Source organism: Hyla sarda, chromosome 1 (genome assembly GCF_029499605.1).
Source record: "Hyla sarda isolate aHylSar1 chromosome 1, aHylSar1.hap1, whole genome shotgun sequence".
In the NCBI taxonomy this organism is placed as follows: Eukaryota; Metazoa; Chordata; class Amphibia; order Anura; family Hylidae; genus Hyla; species Hyla sarda.
Window position 1 is genome coordinate 297,941,313 of NC_079189.1, and position 24,387 is coordinate 297,965,699.

A 24,387-nucleotide genomic window follows, 5' to 3' on the forward strand; every position below is an offset into this window, starting at 1 on the left:
GCCGCTGCCCCATTGCCTCACTCGTCATTGCGCCGCGCAATGCAGTGCATAGCAACGATGCAGGGGACGCACACCGGCAGCCTGAAGCAGCGCGGACCCGACCCTGGCAACAGGTAATTATACAACCGGGGATGTGGGAGGCAACGGGGCAGCGGCACCGGCAATGGAGCAGCGACGCCGACAGACAGGGGGAGAGAAGGGGCAGCGGCACCCATTGCCGGCGCCGCTGCCCCGTTGCCTCCTCCATCCCCAGTTGTATAATTACCTGTTGCCGGGGTCGGGTCCCTGCTGCTTCAGGCCTCTGGTGTGCGTCCCCTGCATCGTTGCTATGCACTGCAATGCGCGGCGCAATGACGAGTGACGTCATTGCGTCTCGCAGCGCATAGCAACGACGCAGGGTCCTGGCTGCCCGTAGCAACCGGGACACACCGGGTTTAACCTGTTCTCTGCTGGTGAGAACGGAACAGTTTAAACCCAGTAAACGGGACCAGGGCGTACAGGTACACCCTGAGTCCTTAAGGATCGGGGATGCAGGGCGTATGCATACGCCCTGCATACCCAAAAGGTTAAAGACCTTTTGTAATATGGTTGTTTATTTTTATTTTTTTATATTTAATAAAGAAAATGGCTCCTGAAAAAAACACCACTAGGGGGTCTCCATACCTACTAAGACACTAACCAGATCTAACAGGTACACTTTAAGCTGTCTAAATAATAAATAGTAAATCTGCCTAATTATTCTGAGAATTCATAAAGGGATGCTTCCAAGCTGATGTCTTTTCTCTGGAGATATCTATAGGCACAGACCTACTGTAGCTTTAGGTACAATCAGCCCTAATAGCCACATATTATAGAGTTACTGTAAATGCAATTCCCTACTTTGAAAGTAAAGCCTTATCAAAGTTGACCCTTAGCTTTATGTAGGAGACCAAGGTTAATATTTTTCACTTGATACAACCCAATTTCTAAGAGTTGATTAATTTATCTTTTTAACCGAACATTTTCTTTACTGCCCAGCACACAAGAGAGAAGGGAAACCAGTGACATAGAAAAACAAGCTCTCCAGAGGTTAGTAGGTCAGTTGCTTTTTTCAGGCTTCCAGCAGCTTCAAAGGACAACCTTTTATGCTTGCACTGGAACATTCAGCCATGCCTTGATGTGCTACATCTATCTTTCATTTTGCTGCTAGCAAAGAAAAAAAACAAAAACAAAAAAAAACAATTATCAATATCCACAAGAAGACAAATGCTACCCTAGAAAACCTTAGCCAAGTTATCCTTGTATTTGCAATTAAATCTACAATTTACTTAACATGTCCCTGTAACAAAACAAAATAAACCTACTTTTAATGTTTCAATAGTATTAGCAAGATAGTAAGATGAGGATACAAATCATCCCTGTCATTTCAACATACTTTGCATAAATCAATAGTGTATGAAAATAAAAGAAACATGTAAAATGGAGAAAAATGCTTAAAGGGGTACTCCGCCCCTAGACATCTTATCCCCTATCCAAAGATCGTGGTGGTCCTGCCACTGGGAACCCCCGCAATCTCTCCTGCAGCACCCCCTGTCATCTGCTGCACGGAGCAAACTTCATTCCGTGTCTGATGTTGGGCGATACAGAGGCCAGAGTATCGTGATGTCACGGCCCCGCCCCCTCAAGGCAATTCCCACTCCCATAGGCTTGTGTTGAGGGGGCGGGCCATGATGTCATGAGGGGGCAGGGCCGTGACATCACGATACTCCAGTCCCTGTATCAACCGTCATCAGGCACGGAGCAAAGTTTGCGGCGGGAACCCTGCGATCTGATATCTTATGCCCTATACTTTAGATAGGGGATAAGATATCTAGGGACAGAGTACCCCTTTAAAGTGCATCTGTGAGTTTTCACCCCCCCACAACCCCCGGCACAACGATAAGTGCTATTAACCCTTCAGACGCGCCAATCAAAGTTGAACGCCGCGTCTGAAAGTGAAAGTAAATGCTTCCCGGCAGCTCAGTTGGGCTGATCGGTACATTGCGATAAAATTGCGATATCCTGATCAGCTAGGACGCGAGCGGAGGTCCCCTTACCTGTCTCTGTCGCGTCCGATCTGGGTTTGATTTCTCCAAGCCTGAGCTACAGGCTTGTGCAATCGAGCCCCTATCTCGCTGATCCATGCAAAGCTATGGCTTTGCAGGGATCAGCATAAGAGATCAGTGTGTGCAGTTCTATAGGTCCCTATGGGAGCTATAGCACTGCAAAAAAAAGTGGATAAAAAAGTTAACAAAGGTAATTTAACCCCTTCCCTATTAAAAGTTTGAAACACCCCCTTTTTTCCATAAAAAAAAAACTGTGTAAATAAAAATTTAAATAAACATATGTGGTATCGCCGGGTGCGGAAATGTCCGAACTATAAAAATATATTGTTAATTAAATCGCGCAAAAAAATTCCAAAGTCCAAAATAGCATATTTTTGGTCACTTTTTATATCATGAAAAAATGAATAAAAAGCGATCAAAAAGTACGATCAATAAAAAAATGGTACCGCTAAAAACGACAATATTCAACCTATATAAGTAGGGTATCATTTTACCATATGGACCTACAGAATAAAGAGAAGGTGTACTTTTTACCCAAAGCGGCACTGCTTAGAAACGAAAGCCCCCTAAAGTTACAAAATGACATTTTTTCTTCAATTTTGTTGCACAATGAATTTTTTTTCCATTTCGCCGTGGACTTTGGATAGGGGATAATATGTCTTGCAGCCAGAGTACCCCTTTAAAAGCTCATGCACATAGCTTTAACTGCCATTTTAGAGACAGCTGGTGTTAGGTGAAGATCTCTGTGAAGGACACTAAGCAGTGACCAACACAGATAGGGGCAGGACCACACATATGTAATAATTATAGTAAAGCAGTAGAGAGTGTTCTGTATCTGCTCTGCAAGTGCAAAATATATTTTAAATGAAAGTTGTGTGCCAGTTGTTTTTGTTTTACACCAATTGTGTAAAAGCCATACATAGAGGGTTTTGCATAACTTTTGTGCACTCTCTAGGATTCCAGCACTGTTGCTATGTCCCAAAATGGAAATTATTTTTCACAGCTTGTGAAAAGCCATTGCTTCTTCACTTTCCAGGAACAAAAACCTATTGCTTCTTCCAAAAAGGGATCATTTTTGGAATGCTTGGAAAAGCTAGTAGTGGAAATTTATCAAAAGCTGTGCTGAGGAAAATTTGACCAGTTGCCCATAGCAACCAATCAGATCACATCTTTCATTTTTAAAAAGGCCTCTCTAAAGAAGTAGTCTGATTGGTTGCTATGGGCAACTGGTCAACTTTTCTTCTGCACAAGCTTTGATAAATATCCCCTATTGCTTTGTTCGATACCTCTGTGTTTATATGAACAGCAAAGACAAAAAAACAGAAGGATGCGCTCCGTAGTGTATTATTGCTGATAAAGGGCATAACCGCACAATGTGAGCTGTGCTTACCAGATGTAGTTGTACTCAATCCAAGTACAACAATGGATAGACGTGATGAAAGGGGATAAAACCAAAGGTCTCTGCAGCCGCTCCAAGCTTCAATGCTCAACAATAGATACAATTCTCCTCCAATTAAAAGCAAGGTAAAATCAAGCGCTGAGACCAAGATAAAATTCAGGGTGTTTAACCCCTTAAGGACGCAGGACGTACTCAAACGGCCCCTTTTCCGAGTCCTTAAGGACTCAGGACGTTTGAGTATGTCCTGTCAAATCCCGGCCCCCCGCCGCTAGCTGGAGGGGAGCCGGTGCCCGATGCCTGCTGAAATCGTTCAGCAGGCATCGGGGCATATCGCCCAGGGGGGTCATTATGCCCCCCCATGTCGGCGATGGCCGCAGATCGCTGGACAATTCAGTCCAGCGATCTGCGGCAGATTTCGGGTCAATCGGGTCTCCAGTGACCCGGAATTACAGGCTGTTCGGGGCCGTCTCCGACGGCCCCGAACAGCCAGAGCCTGCAGGGGTGAGGTGGCACTGGTGCCACCTCACGATCGCCCTGATTCGTCGGCCGGTTTCCCGGCCGACCAATCAGGGCCCCTGCTGCGGGTGTCACTCCCGCAACCCGCTCTGCCCCTCTTCCGGAGGATGTGATCGGGTGCAGGACGTGCACCCCAGGTGCTGGGGACCCCGATCCCCGGCGTCAATGTTGGGATCGGGGCCCCAGGAGCGACGGCCGCGGCGGCGACGACGAGGGACTGACCTGTGCGGCGAGGATCGTTGGAGGTGAGTGACAGCCTCCTGCTGTTGCTTAGCAACAGCTCCCAGCATGCAAAAAGGGCATGCTGGGAGCTGTAGCTATGCAACAGCAGGAGGCAGACCACCACAACTCCCAGCATGCCCTTATGGGCATGCTGGGACTTGTAATTTTGCAACAGCTGGAGGCACATTTTTTCTATGGAAAAGTGTACCTTCAGCTGTTGTGTAACTACAACTCCCAGCTAGCACAAACAGCTAAAGTGCATGCTGGGAGTTGTAGTAGTGCATCTGCTGGTTGCATAACTACAACTCCCAGCATTCCCGTTGGCTGTCGGTGACTGCTGGGAGTTGTAGTTTTGCAACAGCTGAAGGCACACTGAGTTAAGTAGCAAACCAGTGTGTCTCCAGCTGTTGCATAACTACAGTCCCCAGCATCCCCAGCCAAAGTAGTATGCCTCCAGCTGTTGCAAAACTACAACTCCCAGCATGCACTGATAGACCGTACATGCTGGTAGTTGTAGTTTTGCAACAGCTGGATGTTTCTTCCCCCACCCCCCCCCCAATGTGAACGTACAGGGTACACTCACATGGGCGGAGGATTACAGTAAGTATCCGGCTGCAAGTTTGAGCTGCGGCAAATTTTCTGCCGCAGCTCAAACTGCCAGCGAGAAACTACTGTGAACCCCCCGCCCATGCGACTGTACCCTAAAAACACTACACTAATACACAATAAAAGTAAAAAACACTACGTATACACATACCTCTATACAACCCCCCTCCCCAATAAAAATGAAAAACATCTGGTACGCCACTGTTTCCAAAACGGAGCCTCCACCGGTTGCAAAACTACAATTCCCAGCCGCAGCTTAAACTGCCAGCGAGAAACTACTGTGAACCCCCGCCCGTGCGACTGTACCCTAAAAACACTACACTACACTAACACACAATAAAATAAAAAGTAAAAAACACTACATATACACATACCCCTACACAGCCCCCCTCCCCAATAAAAACGAAAAACGTCTGGTATGCCACTGTTTCCAAAACGGAGCCTCCAGCTGTTGCAAAACAACTACTCCCAGAATTGCCAGATAGCCACTGACTGTCTAGGCATGCTGGGAGTTTTACAACAGCTGGAGGCACCCTGTTTGGGAATCACTGGCGTAGAATACCCCTATGTCCACCCCTATGCAAGTCCCTAATTTAGGCCTCAAATGCGCATGGCGCTCTCACTTTGGAGCCCTGTCGTATTTCAAGGCAACAGTTTAGGGCCACATATGGGGTATCGCCGTACTCGGGAGAAATTGTGTTACAAATTTTGGGGGGTATTTTCTGCTTTTACCCTTTTTAAAAATTTAAAATTTTTGGGAAAAGAGGCATTTTAGGTAAAAAAAAAAAGATTTTTTTTTACATATGCAAAAGTCGTGAAACACCTGTGGGGTATTAAGGTTCACTTAACCCCTTGTTACGTTCCCCGAGGGGTCTAGTTTCCAAAATGGTATGCCATGTGTTTTTTTTTTTTTGTTTTTTTTTTTGCTGTTCGGGCACCATAGGGGCTTCCTAAATGCGGCATGCCCCCAGAGCAAAATTTGCTTTCAAAAAGCCAAATGTGACTCCTTCTCTTCTGAGACCTGTAGTGCACCAGCAGAGCACTTTTCACCCCCATATGGGGTGTTTTCTGTATCGGGAGAAATTGGGCTTCAAATTTTGGGGGGTATTTTCTGCTTTAACCCTTTGTAAAAATGTAAATTTTTTGGGAAACCAAGCATTTTAGGTAAATTATTATTATTATTTTTTTTACATATGCAAAAGTTGTGAAACCCCTGTGGGGTATTAAGGATCACTTTACCGCTTGTTACATTCCCCAAGGGGTCTAGTTTCCAAAATGGTATGCCATGTGGGTTTTTTTGCTGTCCTGGCACCATAGGGGCTTCCTAAATGCGGCATGCCCCCAGAGCAAAATTTCCTTCAAAAAAGCCAAATGTGACTCCTTCTCTTCTGAGACCTGTAGTGCGCCAGCAGAGCACTTTTCACCCCCATATGGGGTGTTTTCTGAATCGGGAGAAATTGGGCTTCAAATTTTGGGGGGTATTTTCTGCTATTACCCTTTTTAAAAATGTAAAACTTTTGGGAAACCAAGCATTTTAGGGAAAATTATTATTATTTTTTTTTACATATGCAAAAGTCGTGAATCACCTGTGGGGTATTAAGGTTTACTTTACCCCTTGTTATGTTCCCCGAGGGGTCTAGTTTCCAAAATGGTATGCCATGTGTTTTTTTTTGCTGTTCTGGCACCATAGGGGCTTCCTAAATGTGACATTCCCCCCAAAAACCATTTGTCGCTCCTTCCCTTCTGAGCCCTCTACTGCGCCCGCCGAACAATTAACATAGACATATGAGGTATGTCCTTACTCGAGAAAAATTGGGTTTCAAATACAAGTAAAAATTTTCTCCTTTTTACCCCTTGCAAAAATTCAAAAATTGGGTCTACAAAAACATGCGAGTGTAAAAAATGAAGATTGTGAATTTTCTCCTTCACTTTGCTGCTATTCCTGTGAAACACCTAAAGGGTTAAAACGCTGACTGATGTCATTTTGAATACTTTGGGGGTGCAGTTTTTATAATGGGGTCTTTTATGGGGTATTTCTAATATGAAGACCCTTCAAATCCACTTCAAACCTGAACTGGTCCCTGAAAAAAAGCGAGTTTCAAAATTTGGAAAAATTGGAAAATTGCTGCTGAACTTTGAAGCCCTCTGGTGTCTTCCAAAAGTAAAAACTCGTCAATTTTATGATGCAAACATAAAGTAGACATATTGCATATGTGAATAAAAAAAATTATTTGGAATATCCATTTTCCTTACAAGCAGAGAGCTTCAAAGTTAGAAAAATGCAAAATTTTCAAATTTTTCATCAAATTTTGGGATTTTTCACCAAGAAAGGATGCAAGTTACCACAAAATTTTACCACTATGTTAAAGTAGAATATGTCACGAAAAAAGAATCTCGGAATCAGATTGATAACTAAAAGCATTCCAGAGTTATTAATGTTTAAAGTGACAGTGGTCAGAATTGCAAAAAATTTGAAAAAAGGTGAAAAAGGGCTCAGTCCTTAAGGGATTAATTACCCACAATGCAACGCGTTTTGCGGGAGTTCCGCTTCTTCAGGCATGTAGGAGGGCAGTACAGATAAGGATTATATAGGGAGAATTCTTAACCCATTCAGGGAAAGGAATTAAACCCGTTACATACTAAAAAAAAAAAATGATGTTTAAAAATACAAAGTGTACTCATAAATACAAAATCAATAAAAGAAACACATACATACATATAAAAAATATATATTAAATTAGAACATATATTAAATTGAAAAAATATGAAAAGATGTAAATATAAATAAATTATATGAAAAAATTCACATAAAATTTTTTTTTCTATATAAATGAAAGGTATCAATAAACTTATAAATTTATATCAAAATAAGTATAAAATTTAATAATTAGCGTGCATTTTCCAGGGTTTCATTCAAACCATCTGGAAAAGACAAGGGAAAAAATCCAAAAAGCCTCCCTATTATTTAATCTCTGCATACGGTTGGGTGTCTGTACTGGAATGGTTTCCAAAATAGTAAGTTTTATACTATCTATGCAGCTATTACGTTTAACCCCTTAAGGACCCAGCCATTTTACACCATAGGACCCGGCCATTTTTTTGCACATCTGACCACTGTCACTTTAAACTTTAATCACTCTGGAATGCTTTTACTTATCATTCTGATTTATCAATCTTTTTCTAACTTTGAAGCTCTCTACTTGTAAGGAAAATGAATATTCCAAAAAAAAATGTTTTTTAATTCACATATACAATATGTCTACTTTATGTTTGCATAAAATTGACGTGTTTTTACTTTTGGAAGACACCAGAGGGCTTCAAAGTTCAGCAGCAATTTTCCAATTTTTCACAAAATTTCCAAACTCACAATTTTTCAGGGACCAGTTCAGGTTTGAAGTGGATTTGAAGGGTCTTCATCTTAGAAATACCCCACAAATTACCCCATTATAAAAACTGCACCCCCAAAGTATTCAAAATGAAATTCAGTAAGTGTTTTAACCCTTTAGGTGTTTCACAGGAAGAGCAGCAAATTGAAGGAGAAAATTCACAATCTTCATTTTTTACACTCACATGTTCTTGTAGACCCAATTTTTGAATTTTTGCAAGGGGTAAAAGGCGAAAATGTATACATCTATTTGTAGCCCAATTTCTCTCGAGTAAGCACATACCTCATATGTCTATGTAAAGTGTTCGGCGGGCACAGTAGAGGGCTCAGAAGGGAAGGAGCGACAAGGGGATTTTGGAGAGTACGTTTTTCTGAAATGGTTTTTTGAGGGCATGTTGCATTTAGGGAGCCCCTATGGTGCCAGAACAGCAAAAAATACCCACATGGCATACCATTTTGGAAACTAGACCCCTTGAGGAACGTAACAAGGAATAAAGTGAGCCTTAATACCCCACAGGGGTTTCACGACTTTTGCATACGTAAAAAAAAAATTTTTTTTTCACTAAAATGTGTTTCCCCCCCAAATTTCTAATTTTTGCAAGGGTTAATAGCAGAAAATATCCCCCAAAATTTGTAACCCCATCTCTTCTGAGGATGGAGGTACCCCATAAGTTGACCTGAAGTGCACTACGGGCGAACTGCAATGCTCAGAAAAGGAGTCATATTTGGCTTTTTGAGAGCAAATTTTGCTCGGGGGGCATGTTGCATTTAAGAAGCCCCTATGGTGCCAGGACAGCAAAATAACCCCAACATGGCATACCATTTTGGAAACTAGACCCCTTGAGGAACGTAACAAGGGGTACAGTGAACATTTACCCCCCACTGGTGTCTGTCAGATCTTTGGAACAGTGGGCTGTACGAAATTTTTAATTTGCACAGCCCACTGTTCCAAAGATCTGTCATTACATTCTGTGAGGGGTGTAGTTTCCGAAATGGGGGTCACATGTGGTTTTTTTTTTTTGCGTTTGTCAAAACTGCTGTAACAATCAGCCACCCCTGTGCAAATCACCTCAAATGTACATGGCGCACTCTCCTTTCTGGGCCTTGTTGTGCGCCCCCAGAGCACTTTGCGCCCACATATGGGGTATCTCCGTAGTCGGGAGAAATTGCATTACAAATTTTGGGGGGCTTTTTTCCCTTTTACCTCTTGTCAAAATGAAAAGTATAGGGCAACACCAGCATGTTAGTGTAAAAAAAAATATTTTTTACACTAAAATGCTGGTGTAGACCCCAACTTCACCTTTTCATAAGGGGTTAAAGGAGAAAAAGCCCCCCAAAATTTGTTAGGCAATTTCTCCCGAGTACGGCGATACCCCATATGTGACCCTAAACTGTTGCTTTGAAATACGACAGGGCTCCAAAGTGAGAGCGCCATGCGCATTTGAGGCCCTAACAAACTTAACTAACCGACGGATCGCAGGGGATAGGAGGAGGTGGCAGGCTTGCCACCTCGCTCCTATACTCCAGCATGGTCCTGGCTGTCTGTGACAACCGGGATCATGCAAAATTACCGGGTGGTCGGGTCCCAGAGACCCGATCAGCCCAGTATCGGTGCAGATCGCAAGGGCAATTTCCCTCGCGATTTGCGGCGATCGCCGACATGGGGGGCCTACATGGCCCCCCTCGGCGTTTGCCCTGGATGCCTGCTGAAGCATTTCAGCATGCATCCGGTTCCGATCTCTGCCCGGCACGCGGCAGGGACCGGAAAACGCCAGGACGTTTTATATTGGACCTGTGTTTATTCAAATGTGAGCGCACGGTCTGAACAGTGCACCACACGTATTGAAGCCCACAGGTACAAGAAAGGAGATAAACAGCAAAAGAGCTGTCACACAGGTAAGATGGTCTTTAATGAAAAAACTTTTTTTAGTAATGTATGACATGAAAGAAAAAACTGGATCACCCATCATTGCAAGGAAAAGCACCAGGGGCATTAGTTTGAATGGCTGCAATAGTGGGCGAAATAGTAGGCTTAAATCTACTAGGTGCTACAAGGTTTCTTAAATTTGGGGACCTGCGAAAAGTTACACCGGGTTGTGGGGGAATAAATTCTTTTAAAATCGGATCGTCCATCAAAATAGACCAATGTTTTTTAAGAGCATTTTTGATATTAGATGCCGCACAATTGTAATCAGTGATAAAATTATATTTATAAGGATTAATGGCATTTATTGCATCGCCTGATCTTTTGGGGGTTTTTATACTTACTAGCGATTCTTGTGATATCGATTTTACTTTATTAAAAGCATGGGAGAGAATCGATTTAGGGTAACCTTTATCTAAAAAGCGCTTGCAGAGGATATCAGATTGTCTCAAGAAATCATGATTATTAGTACAGTTCTTCCGAACACGTAAATATTGTCCACAGGGGACATTTTTTATTCATTTTCAAAAATGGAAGCTGTTAAAATTTAGCAGACTGTTCACATCTACTTTTTTGAAAAAAGTTTCAGTGAAAATGTTATCATCATTATCTTTTTTATTATCTATTTATTATTTTTTAAAAGACAACCCCCAGTTATTCGAGTTTAAATAAGTGACGAATTGTTCCGCTAAAAGTGAAGTGCCCGACGAAATGAAAATTAAATCATCGATGAAGCGCCTATAAAAAATCTACCCAACGGTCGTTCTACGATTGTGAGTCATACTGTTTTAGAACCCTTGATACGTGACCATTCAGACAGTGCATCTCCTTTCTTGGGTCCTGAATTTGCATGCTCCCCACGAGTTTCTCAGTTACAGAATGATTTTTGCTCATCGATTTCATCAGATGAGGATACTTTTTTAGCTAATATTACTGTCCATGAAGTGGACCTTGATAACCACACTTCTATGAGTAATCCTTCTAGTATTGTTTCTACACATGAGGAATCCACCTGTTTTTTAGATCCCTGTCCTGTGTGTGTGAACATTGCCCTTCCCACACTGGGACTAAAAAGCCCACTGATGAATTGCATCACTCAGTATTTTCTACCAGCCCACAACACTATCACAAAAAAAAAAGAAAAAACATCCCAGAGGGTCTAGAGGAGGGACCAAGCGAAAAAATAGACCATCACACCAAAAAAAACAAAATTTAGTCGAAGATAATTATTTATCAAATTCGAATTAAACTTTTCAATTTATCGTCTTATTTATTACAACAGAATGAAACAGAATTATTAAGTAAGGGCCTTTCGTTTTGTCCAACTGCCCTACCAAATAACTTTAAGCTATTTCTTGATTTAAATAGATTCATTCGTAAACTGACGATTGGGCGTCATTTTTCTTTATTACAAAAACGTGATAACGAATTAGTCAACAATCCTATTGATAACCCTAGCCATCTTTACAACCAGGTTGACATACCTTCCCTTGTTATTAATAAAGATGTAGATATACCCCCCTCCAATATGAGTGCGAATATTGAGAGTGCTCCATTTGTGAGACATGTAAAGGTGACACCGTATTCCACATTCTATCCCCTTCAACATAAAGGTTCCCATCTTGAAACCTTTTATTCTCTAGTCTCAAAAGATTTATGTAAACTACATGAGATAGTTAAATTTACTGGTTATATGGATAACCTTACTCATGATGAACGTAGTGCCATTAAAAGTTTACAGTATAAAACGTCTATTATTGTCCGTCCGGACGATAAAGGGGGAGGGATTGCCATCCTAAATAGAAATGATTATATCAAAGAGGTCTATAATATCTTGTCCGATACAAATTATTATGAGGTGTTAGATACTGATCCATCTCTACAGTACCAACTTGAGTATAATTTACTTATTAAAAAAGCTTTGGATTTATTCCTGCTCAATAAAAAAAAAAAATAATTTCTGTCGGTGAAGAATTGTTCCCTACCTATTTTTTATTTTTACCTAAACTTCACAAGTCTATCACTAATCCCCCTGGTCGTCCCATTATTTCGGGTGTTGGTTCTTTAACTAGTAACCTGTCTCTCTATATTGATTTGTTTCTTCAACCCTATGTTCTGCAGCTACCTTCCTATTTGAAGGATTCAACACAACTTATTAGGGAATTGCACTCTTTAACGCTACCCTCACATTTTTCTTTTATAACTTTGGATGTTTGTGCACTGTACTCTAATATCTCTATACTTATTGGTTTAAAAGCTATCCATGACACATTCGATAGTGATCCCTTATTTAACCCCTCACAGAGTTCTTTTTTAATTGAAGCGATAGAATTTATTTTGGAACACAATGCATTTCAGTTCGACAATTCCATTTTTAGACAGACCAAGGGATTTGCGATGGGGATTCGTTTCGCTCCTAGTTATGCTAATTTAGTCATGGGGCGATTCGAGTCCCTGTATATATCGCAATGCACTAATTTCACTCCCTATATTATTTTTTATAGGCGCTTCATCGATGATTTAATTTTAATTTGGTCAGGCACTTCACTTTTAGCGGAACAATTCGTCACTTACTTAAACTCGAATAACTGGGGGTTGTCTTTTACCCTGCATTATTCCGATAATAAAATAGAATTTTTGGATCTACTCATAAAAAAAAAGATAATAACATTTTCACTGAAACTTTTTTCAAAAAAGTAGATGTGAACAGTCTGCTAGATTTTAACAGCTCCCATTTTCCAAAATGGATAAAAAATGTCCCCTATGGACAATATTTACGTGTTCGGAAGAACTGTACTAAAAATCATGATTTCTTGAGACAATCTGATATCCTCCGCAAGCGCTTTTTAGATAAAGGTTACCCTAAATCAATTCTCTTCCATGCTTTTAATAAAGTAAAATCGATATCACAAGAATTGCTAGTAAGTATAAAATCCCCCAAAAGATCAGACGATGCAATAAATGCCATTAATCCTTATAAATATAATTTTATCACTGATTACAATTGTGCGGCGTCTAATATCAAAAGTGCTCTTAAAAAACATTGGTCTATTTTGATGGACGATCCGATTTTAAAAGAATTTATTCCCCCACAACCTGGTGTAACTTTTCGCAGGTCCCCATATTTAAGAAACCTTGTAGCACTTAGTAGATTTAAGCCTACTATTTCGCCGACTATCGCAGCCATTCGAACTAATTCCCCTGGTGCATTTTCTTGCAATCGCACCCGGTGCATGTGTTGCGCGATGATGGGCGATCCAGTTTTTTCTTTTATGTCATACATTACTAAAAAAAAGTTTTTTCGTTAAAGAGTACCTGTCATCAACAAAAACTTTTAATATGTTGTTCATAATCATTAATGAAGAGATATTTTAATATATCTTCATTAAAAAATATTAATATTTATACCAGTTTTTTCATTTTAGACTTTTGGCCACTAGGGGTCACTCTTCTATGCCTGGTCTGCAGGCAGCTTCCTAAGCTTTTCATAGTAAGTGTACAGCTTTTAGGACTAATGCTGAGAGTACTGAACTTCCGGTGGAAGGACCAGAACCCTTTCAGCATTAGTCCTAAAAGCTGTACACTTACTATGAAAAGCATAGGAAGCTGCCTGCAGACCAGGCATAGAAGAGTGACCCCTAGTGGCCAAAAGTATAAAATGAAAAAACTGGTATAAATATTAATATTTTTTTATGAAGATATATTACAATATCTCTTCATTAATGATTATGAACAACATATTAAAAGTTTTTGTTGATGACAGGTACTCTTTAAAGACCATCTTACCTGTGACAGCTCTTTTGCTGTTTATCTCCTTTCTTGTACCTGTGGGCTTCAATACGTGGGGTGCACGGTTCAGACCGTGCGCTCACGTATGAATAAACACAGGTCCAATATAAAAATCGGGTTTATGCTCCATAGTGTTTCCCGACATATGAAGCTTAAACATAATAGCTGCATAGATAGTATAAAACTTACTATTTTGGAAACCATTCCAGTACAGACACCCAACCGTATGCAGAGATTAAATAATAGGGAGGCTTTTTGGATTTTTTCCCTTGTCACTTTACTTCCAGATGGTTTGAATGAAACCCTGGAAAATGCATGGTAATTATTAAATTTTATAATTATTTTGATATGAATTTATAAATTTATTGATACCTTTCATTTATATAGAAAATACATTTTTATATGAATTTTTTCATATAATTTATTTATATTTACATCTATTCATATTTTTTCAATTTAATATATGTTCTAATTTAATATATATTTTTTATATGTATGTATGTGTTTCTTTTATTGATTTTGTATTTATATGTAAATACACATGTATTTTTAAACATAAAAAATTATTATTAGTATGTAAGGGGTTAATTCCTTTCCCTGAATGGATTAAGAATTCTCCCTATATAATCCTTGTCTGTACTGCCCTCCTACATGCCTGAAGAAGCGGAACTCCCGCGAAACGCTTTGCATTGTGGGTAATTAAACACCCTGAATTTTATCTTGGTCTCAGCACTTGATTTTACCTTGCCTTTATAAGAACAGCGGCAGGCATCTGCCTCCAAAAAGGGATAATTTTTTTTATATTGATTTTAAAAAGCATAAAAAAATCAGCTGGTGCAATGTGTTTAAATTTTACTTGTTAGGAAGGACTTACTGCCGACGAAGATGGCCGCCTAGTGCTTGAGCTCCTGTACCTCGTGGTCGAAAAATTTGCAAAAAAGCTCCCAGTGCCCTGCAACCCATGAGGAAAAGTGCCCGGCGCAGATGGAGGAATCCCCCCACCGGCCTGGAACCTCACTTCCCTCCCGGGAGCATCACCAAATACCTCCGCCAGCCCTCCTACTCAGCCCTGGGCTCCCCGCCTACTCAGCCCCAGGCTTGGTGGTGTTGCTGCCCTGCGCTCCAGTCCCAGACTCTCCTCCAGCCAGCGAGGTGATCCTCGTGAGTGAGGCCCCTGCCCTGCTGCCTTCTGTGCTAACTTCACCCCAGCTGCCCTCTCCACTCACTGAGAGGGCCAAACAGGCTCTCCCGCCATCTGCGAGTGGGCCGCCATCTTGTGCAGACCTTGTGAGGAGTTCTCCCTCTCTAGCAAGGGATCTCCCACCACCTAGGTTTTCTCCCTCTGCCTGTGCGCAACCTGTTTCTCCTGCACCCCTTCCTGCTACCCCTACAGACTGGACAGCTGCACCGCATTTACCTTCTGACTCCTTGCAGGGTGTCCCTTCTGGAGCTCTCTGTTATCCTGTGAGTGCTCCTCCTAAACCCCAAAGGACTGTGTTGGCTAACAAGCATGCTGCTGACCCCTGAGCACCCCTCTTTGGAGACTGGTTTGGACTCTGATCTGGACTTCTCTGGAGCTCCAGCCCCTACCCCTGCCTCCCCTGACCTGAGCCAGTTACTCTCCCAAATTCCTACCAAAGATGCCTTTAGGGCTCTCATCACAGAGGATGCCTGCCGGGTAAAGATTTCTGTACTTCTTCAGGACCTTCAGCAGGTTTCGGAGAGTGTAGAGGTTCTGGAGGAGGCCCATGACTCAACCCAGTCTTATGTTGCTCAGCTTCAAAACACCATTGCAGCCCAATCTGAGTTTCTCAATGATCTGCATTCCCAGGTAGAGGACTTGGACAGCAGAGGCAGGTGTAACATCATTAGAGTCTTTGGACTCGAAGAAGCTACTCAGGCGGAGAACTTACATGTTACCCTGGAAGCTATATTTACTATGATATTAAGTGAGTCCCCTTCTCCCCGGATCAAGTTAGACCATGCTCATAGGGCCCTATGTCCCCACCCCACTAATGACCCCCTCTCCTGGGACGTCATTTGCTGTGTAGCTTACTTCCAACTGAAAGAACGGATCATGGCCAAATCCCGCTCCCTTCGGAGTTTTGACATTGATGGTGCTCCTAATCAGTTATACCAGGACCTCTCATGGATCACACTGTGGAAGAGACTGATGCTACAGCCTCTCCTGTCGACCCTACGCTCTAGCCCAGATACCCTAGAGGTGGTCTTTTCCGTTTGCCTTGCGTGATGGACACTCTGCAGTACTATACTCCTTTGCTGACTTACCAGCATTCTGCATTGCCTTGGATCTTCCGGTCCCTCAGCTCACAGATTGGAAACTCACAGTCTGTTTGGGGAAAGCACTCCAGAGTGAGCCGAGGCATGGCTTCTCCGGGACACCGAGGCTCCTGCCCTTATCCTCTGTGATGGACACCTCCGGGACTTTACTACTAGTCCACTGCTGTTTTCCGGGACTTTTTGACCATTGCTTTTCATCATTGTTATATGCTATTTGCTACCTTTGCCCAGTTTAGTATTGTTGTCTTAGTACATTTCATTTGCCATTTTTATAGGACTACTCTCTCTTGCCAGGCCTCTGGGCGGGACTCTCATTTGATCGCGGTAGTTCCTTCTGGAGCGATATTCTACTTCCTTCTCCGAGGCCATGGCAATTACCGGTTTGTTAGTGATATTTTTGATTGCCTTGTTCCACTCTACTTATATGGCCTCCTCTCTGGCTTCTGAGCCATTGGTTCATTTATGGTTATGTTTTCCCTTTGTATTCCTCCCAATGTCCTTGTTCGTTTATTTTTTGTCTCCCACTTTGTCTATTGTCCTACTGTCCTCCCTCTCTACTTGTTTTCTTTGTTGTTTTTTCTATCCCTTAGGTCCGGACGGCTATCACAGTGGCTTCCCTGGTTCTGTCAAAGTATTCTACCTTCCACAGGGCTCCTTGACTGTGTCACTTGATGGAGTTAGTACTTTCCAACATATGCACCTCATTCCTTACTTCCTCCCTCATGGCTAAGTGCGTCTCCCTGAACGTAAAGGGCCTTATTTCCCCTTACAAGTGACATTTGTTGCGGAATGAGTTGGTAGCACTAAAAGCGGATATTGTTTACCTCCATGAGATGCATTTTGACAAGATGGGCTCTTTTCAATTCCTTCATCACCTCTACCCCCACGTATTCCTGGCCTCTACAGATAGGAAGGTGGTGGGGTGGCTATTTTAGTTTCTAGGTCCTGTCCCTTGCAGGTCTCTTCTTCCTATGCAAATCCCCTACGTTGGTTTCTTATAGTCGAAGGCTCCCTGGGAGGTAGACAGTTGCTCCTCTGTAATGTGTATGCCCCAACGCCTCCCAAGTGCCTTTTTCCCCTTCTACTGACTGCCATTCCGCTGTGGGCATGCTCCCATCCCCTTCCCAGTTGCGCTGATCTACGCTTTTTCAGCAATTGATCCGTTCAGCTTCCCTAAACGACCTTTGGCGCATTAACCCCTTAAGGACCAAGCCCATTTTCAGCTTTTTGTGTGACCAATTGTATTTGTAATGAAACCTCTCATTGTACCATAAAATGTACGGCGAACCCCCCCAAAAAAAATTTTAGGGAGGAAATTTAAATGAAAACCACAAATTTGCATATTTTGGAGGGTTTTGTTTTCACACTTTACACTTTACGGTAAAAATGACATGATCTTTATTCTGTGGGTCAATACGATTAAAATGATACTCATGGCTAGATACTTTTATATTTTTGTACCGCTTAAAAAAAATCTAAAACTTTATGTACAAAATCATTAATTTGACCACCTATAACTTTTTCAATTTCAATATATAGGGCAGTATGAGGGCTAATTTTTTGCGCCGTCATCTGTACTTTTTATAGATACCACATTTGCATATATAAAACTTTTATATAATTTTTAATTACATTTTTTAAAATAAAATGTGACAAAAAAGCTGCATTTTTGGACTTTTAAAATTTTTTACGTTTACGCCATTCAGCGTACAGGATAATTAACATTATATTTTGATAGTACAGACATTTACGCACACGGTGATACCAAATGTGTTTATAAAAAAAAATTTACGCTTTTTGGGGGTAAAATGGGAAAAAAAAGGACAAATTTCATTTTTATAGGGGGATTTTTCACTTTTTTTTACTTTTTATTTTTACATTTTTCAACTTTTATTTTACACTTTTTATGTCCCCATAGGGGACTATCTATAGCAATCCTTTGATTGCTAATACTGTTCAGTGCTATGTATAGGACACAACACTGATCAGCATTATCGGTCATCTTCTGCTCTGGTCTGCTCGATCTCAGACCAGAGCAGAAGACCCCGGGAGACAGCCAGAGCCAGGTGAGGGGACCTCCAGCCACCAAGCTGGATGATCAGATTGCCGCAGCAGTGCTGCGGGCGATCCGATCATCCATTCAAAGTACCGCACTGCCGCAGATGCTGTGATCTGTATTGATCACGGCATCTGAGGGGTTAATGGCGGACATCCACGCGATCGCGGATGTCGGCCATTAACGGCGGGTCCCCGGCTGCCAGTGTATGACGCGAGCACCGCTCTGATGCTAGCGGTCATACACAGGACGTAAATATACTTCCTGGTGAGGGATGTCCCGCCAAACCAGGACGTAGGTTTATGTCCGTGGTCATTAAGCGGTTAATCACCCTTCTGACCCCTCTTTTACCTTTTACTCTCATCCTCATAAACTTCATAATCGTATTGATTACTTCTTTGGTAACCTTCCTATGGTCCATATGCTTTCCTCTGCATCTCTAGAACCTATTTCCTGTTCTGATCATAGCCCTGTCCTCCTTTCTTTCTCTCCTTTTTCCGCCTCTCCACATCGATGCCACTGGCGTCTCAATGATTCTATGCTTAAGTATCCTTCTTCCCGGGACTCGATCCAAGCGAGCATAAGTGAGTACTGTGCCGATAATGAAGGCTCTGTGTCTTCCCCGGTGATATTATGGGAGGCCCATAAAGCCTGGTCAGGGGTCATTGTATCGCTCTGGGCTCTAGATTAAAATGTGACATTATAGCTCACTCCCAGGAACTTCAGTCCCAGATAGCTCACCTGGAAACCCTTCTATTGTCCTCCCCCTCTCTTTTAGTCCTACAGCGTTTGGTTGCAGCCTTTTCCCAGTTGGGTGATTTGACTCTTTATAAGGTTAAGTGTCAATTGCTGTACACTAAGCAACGTTTCTATGAAAAGGGCAACGAAGCTCATATTATGTTGGCAAGACGCCTGCAGGATCGTGCTGCTGCTCAGGCTCCCTCCACCCTAAGAGACTCTTCTGGTACCCTTCATTATCACACTGAAGCTATTTTTCATCTATTTTTTGATTACTATTCTAGACTCTATTCCCTTCCCTCTCAGCTTCCCTCGGATCCGGGAGAGCGTGATGCAGCACTTTATTCTTTTCTCTCTTGCTGTAGCCTGCCGTCTCTTTCAGCAGCTGTCCGTGAGACTTTAAATGTCCCTATCACTCTTGAATAGCTTTCTGAAGTTCTCAAGACCCTCCCTGCGGGGCGCTCTTGGGGCCCAGATGGCTTCACCTACCTGTACTATAAAACCTATTCCTCTATTCTCCTTCCTAAACTGATCCCTCTTTTTAATTTGTTTATGTGGGGTGGAGGGGATCCCGCAGACCTTTCTCTACTCCTCGATTACGCTGATTCCCTAACCAGGTAAGGACCCTCACGATTGCTCCAGCTACTGACCCATTGCCCTTCTCAATTCTGACTTGAAGCTGTTCTCCAAAGTGTTGGCGAACCGCCTTAGCTGCTTTCTCCCTACCCTTGTGCATAAGGATCAGGTTGGCTTTATTCCTTGCTGACAAGGTGGAGACAATATGAGAAGGGTGGTGGATCTCATAGATGTAGTCAATCGGAGGTCGGAGAAGGCTCTGCTATTGAGCTTTTGATTGGCTGGGTTGGCCGTTTCTATTTGCCACCCTCCAAAAGTTTGGTATTTCTGGTCATTTCCGTACAGCACTGCGGGGTCTCTACTCTTCTCCCACTTCTTCCCTCAAGCTACCTCATGCCTCTTCCCCCTCTTACCCTTTATTTAATGGTACCAGGCAGGGCTGCCCGCTCTTCCCTCTGATCTTTGCCTTCTGCATTGAGCCCCTTGCTGCAATGATTCGGGGGGATCTGGACATTTCAGGTATCACCCTCCATGGTAAGGAATTTAAGCTATGTCTTTTTGCTGACAATGTCTTGCTTACCCTAACCAATCCTTTGCTGTCTATGCTTAATCTATATAACCTTCTACACGCCCATGGCCTTGTTTCGGGTTATAAGGTGAACCTCTCTAAGGCTATGTCTCTTAACCTCTCTTCTTCCTTGACTTCTCTTTTAAGGGCTAACTACTCGTTTTGCTGGTCCCCGTCTGCATTCACATACTTGGGTGTGTTGATTTCTCCTCGCTACTCTTCTCTGTACTCTGCTAGTTTTCCCTCTCTTTTTCGTGAGTTACGTGCTTTGATGTAAATATGGAGGTCTCAGTATATTACTTTTTACAGACGTATCGCGGCGGTTAAGATTACTATCCTCCCTAAACTACTTTACTTTTTTGAAGACACTTCTGGTCCGGGTACCCTTAGTTGCGTTGCGTTCTTTTCAATCGGCTATTTTCCGGCCATAGTCTCCCTATGTCGGTAATGTTGGCTAGTTGATATATGGGAGGGTTGGGGGTTCCTGATATTGCTCAATATTATTGGGCACACTTATGCCACCTGGTGGCGTGGTCTACATACCACACCTACAGTAAATGAATGGAATTGAAGGAGTTGTAGTTGGCACCGATTCATCCTAATTAGCTCCTGTGGACCTTTTTTCCCCCTTCCCCTGGGGGCCCTCTTTTGGGGCCAATGTCGGTATCTCGATATTTTTTAGACTTACTGCTCCTGACGGTTCCGACTTCTTTCCTCTTTCTCCCCCCTGCAATCTTTTCTCATCACCCTGACTTCACACCGGGATTGTCCTCTGTTATGGTTAGAGAATTGGGCACTAAAGGCCTTTTCTGCTGGGCTGATGTTGTTGACCCTCTTACTCGTTCTCTTCTTTCTCTTCTATCCTTTGACCAGCTAGTGACTCCCCGGGAACTCCCTCTGAGATACACCATTATGTCCAGCTCTGCCACTACTTGTCCTCCCAGCAGGCTTCGATGACTGTTTCCATGAGAGGCTGTGTAGGGGTGGTCCTCAGGTGAAGGGACTTCTCTCTAATATTTATTCCTTCCTACTATCTCCCCCAGACCTCCCCCTCCTTCCCATCATTACATGAGCCGTTGGGAGGAAGCTCTTCATAATACTATTTCTATCCCACAATGGTGTGTTATTTGGGAGCAGGCCTCTATCTTCTTAGCTTACAAAGAAACACAATTTAAGATGCTCATGGGTTAGTATCACACTCCGGTTTTGCTGAATAAATTGAATCCCAATATCCCTCCCCAATGTTGGCATTGTGGTGTAGGCCTGGGTACGATATAACACATTTTTTGGTCATGTCCATTGATTAGTAATTTTTGGGTGCAGGTTCAGAGCCTGCTACATGCTGTCTTGGGAGTTTCAATCCCCCTAGACCCTATGGTTTACCTTTTGCACCTCTCCACTAGGCTTTTATCCCAAATTTTTTAGTTTTTTATGCATGTAGTTCTTGCAGCCAAGACTCTCATAGCAAAGCATTGGAAACAGACCCTGCCCCCGTCGGAAGACGAGCTTATGGCTCGTATTGATGAATTACGCTCCCTGAAATCTCTTGCATCCATGCAAAACACTGTCCCTATGTTTTTGTCCACATGGGACCCTTGGCATAGGTTCACTGATAGGCAGCCTCCATGATCTTGCTTTTTTTCTACCTTTTTATGTCTGCACCTCTCGTTCTCCTCCTTTTTCTTCTTTCTACCTCTGCTCTGGCTTTTCTTACTCTGAGTGTTTTCCTTCTTCATCTCGTCAATTTCTCCTTTCCTACTCCCTCCCACCCTTCTGTTTCCTCTTTCCTCCCCCCTTCCCCTCCCTCCTTTTGCGAGTTCTCTCCCTGTTATGTGTTTTTATAGAATTTTTCCTTATTGCCTTATATTGTTATATTTATTTGGCAGATCTGTTAGATCTGCAGTGGTTTATTCACTCTTGGTACTACTGACTGTATTGTCTGTTCCTAGCTGGCGATTACTTTGCCCAGGGCCGGCCTTTGGGGTGTGCAAGTTGTGCGGCTGCACAGGGCACCATAGCAGCAGGGGCGCCGGGCGGCCGACACAGCTCGCAGTGTAACAGGCCGGTGTGAGGTGGAATTTTCCGCTCCTCCCCCAGCCCTCCAAAGATTTCCGAAGCTAGAGCTGGGGGAGGACAGAGCAAGGGGAGAGAGTAGGTACATGCCCCCTCCCTCATCTCCCCCCCTGAGCTTGAGAGGACACAGGTCTGCACGGGGAGAGAGTACACGCCACCTCCCTCATCTCCGCAAGCTCTGGAGGACGCAGGTTTGCACGGGGAGAGAGTACACGCCCCCTCCCTCATCTCCCCTCCCTGAGCTCGGGAGGACGCAGGTCTGCACGGGGAGAGAGTACACGCCCCCTCCTTCATCTACCCGAGCTCGGGAGGACGCAGGTCTGCACGGGGAGAAAAAAGCCAGAGCAGGGGGAGAGAGGAGGAGCACGGCTCCCGCATCTCCCCTCCCCTCAGAGGACGCAGGTCTGCACGGGGAGAAAGAAGCCACAGCAGTGCTCCTCATTTCCCCTGCCTGAGCTCTGTCTTTGTCATTCTGTTCAGTAAACAAAGTACACGGGCTGGGGATTCATACACTGCAGGGACTGGGGAATAAATCTCTGACTGGGGATGATTTCTATGTGAGAAGGGGGGGGGGCACATGCTGGGAGTTGTAGTCCCTGTTATGTGTGTGGGTGTATGCTATTGGTTCCCAACCAGGGAATGATGGGAGTTGTAGTCCCTGTTATGTGTGTGTATGCTAGTGTTTCCCAACCAGGAAATGCTGGGAGTTGTAGTTAAATTATCTGTAATAAAAAAAATATTTGTTACAAAGATTTTTTTGCTCTTTGTGCATGTTTATGGGGTAATGGGGGGGCACAAAGTTAGCTCGCTCAGGGCACCTGAACACCTAAGGCCGGCCCTGACTTGGCCTCACAGATATGATTGTATTTGTTTTTCTGTTTTTACAGTTGAAAAATTTTTTTTACTTGTTAGTTTTTCCGTTTTCCCATAGCCATACATGTTGCCATAACTTTGAACTTTGCCTCATATATTCATTTCTAGGTGACCCAACAGTGTTATACAGGGCTTTTAGGGCTCTTAGACAGTGTTACACATTTCTAGGTGACCCAACAGTGTTATACAGGGCTTTTAGGGCTCTTGGACAGTGTTACACACAAGTTTACTGACTGTACTTTGACTATTGGTAAAATACAGATTCAGACAGAACTAGTTTAGTTTGAACCAGAACTTTTTGCCGGACTTTTTGCTAAAATGGCAGAACCGAACTTTTGAAAAGTTTGCTCTACTCTTATATTTACATGCATTACACAGCTAAAACTGCAGAAAAAAGTTGGACACCCCTGTTCTAGTGGGACATTTACAAAAAATAGGTTATTTCACAAATAGAACATCTCAATACAGCTCAAAAACATGGGTGTGTGGTATACAAATGTTTTATTTTGCAGTGGCTTTGTATTGCCTGATTTAGTTTATTTCATAGGAAACTGTTCAAGTGTTCAGCAGGAATATTTTATGTTATTAGCCTATTGTAGCTCTATTTTTAGCCTTATCACACACCATGCCCTGTAGACTGGTGCCACCTAATGGTGAATAGACCAACTGCACTGTACGGCATCTTAAATATAAAATATGGAATACTTTCCAATAAACATTAAAATTCTGTATATATAACTATAAAATAGTCCCAATAATGATAGGTAGGAAAACACTAAAGTAGGTTTATATGCAAGACAAGGGTCTTACTACCAAACTGATTGTTGGGCAAGTTTGTATAGTCTAGTGAGCTTGTGTCTAGTCCAGTGTGTTTTTTGTTTTTTTTTTGCTTTTTGTGTGTGTGTTTTTTTCATCATTCATTCCAAGAGTTATAATTTTATTTCTTCATTGAAGCAGATGTTTTTGGGTTCATATGGTTTTCTTGTATATATTTTATTTTTTGGGAGGGAAGTAAAAAAGAAACAGTAATACCAAAATTTTATAGGTTTTGGTTTCTTGGATTTTATTTTCATGGTTTGACTCTTGATCCTGAAATATACGGAAATGTTAATTGCAGGTTAGTTCTGTTACAGCAATATTAAGTCAGATTCTAAAAGCCAACTTACATAAGCTGATTGATGGTTTATTTTTATGGGGCACCATTTCTGGTATACAACTTTTTTTACTCAATTTTTGGGGATGTGAGTTGACCAAGAAATAGTAATTCTGGTATTTTT

The 24,387-nt window shown here is 42.6% G+C and overlaps 1 protein-coding gene across 4 annotated transcripts in view; it reads left to right on the forward strand.

Annotated features, from left to right (window-relative positions):
* The window catches only part of SPMAP2L (sperm microtubule associated protein 2 like), a 128,079-nt gene that overhangs the window by 22,097 nt on the left and 81,595 nt on the right, over positions 1 to 24,387 (forward strand). The window contains exon 2 of one of the 4 annotated variants that reach the window (XM_056518041.1): positions 1,018 to 1,068. The exons of the other annotated variants lie outside the window; for them this stretch is intronic. The gene's annotated coding sequence lies outside the window, so the exon portion shown is untranslated. The remainder of the gene's footprint in view (positions 1 to 1,017; positions 1,069 to 24,387) is intronic. 4 annotated transcript variants of the gene reach the window in all.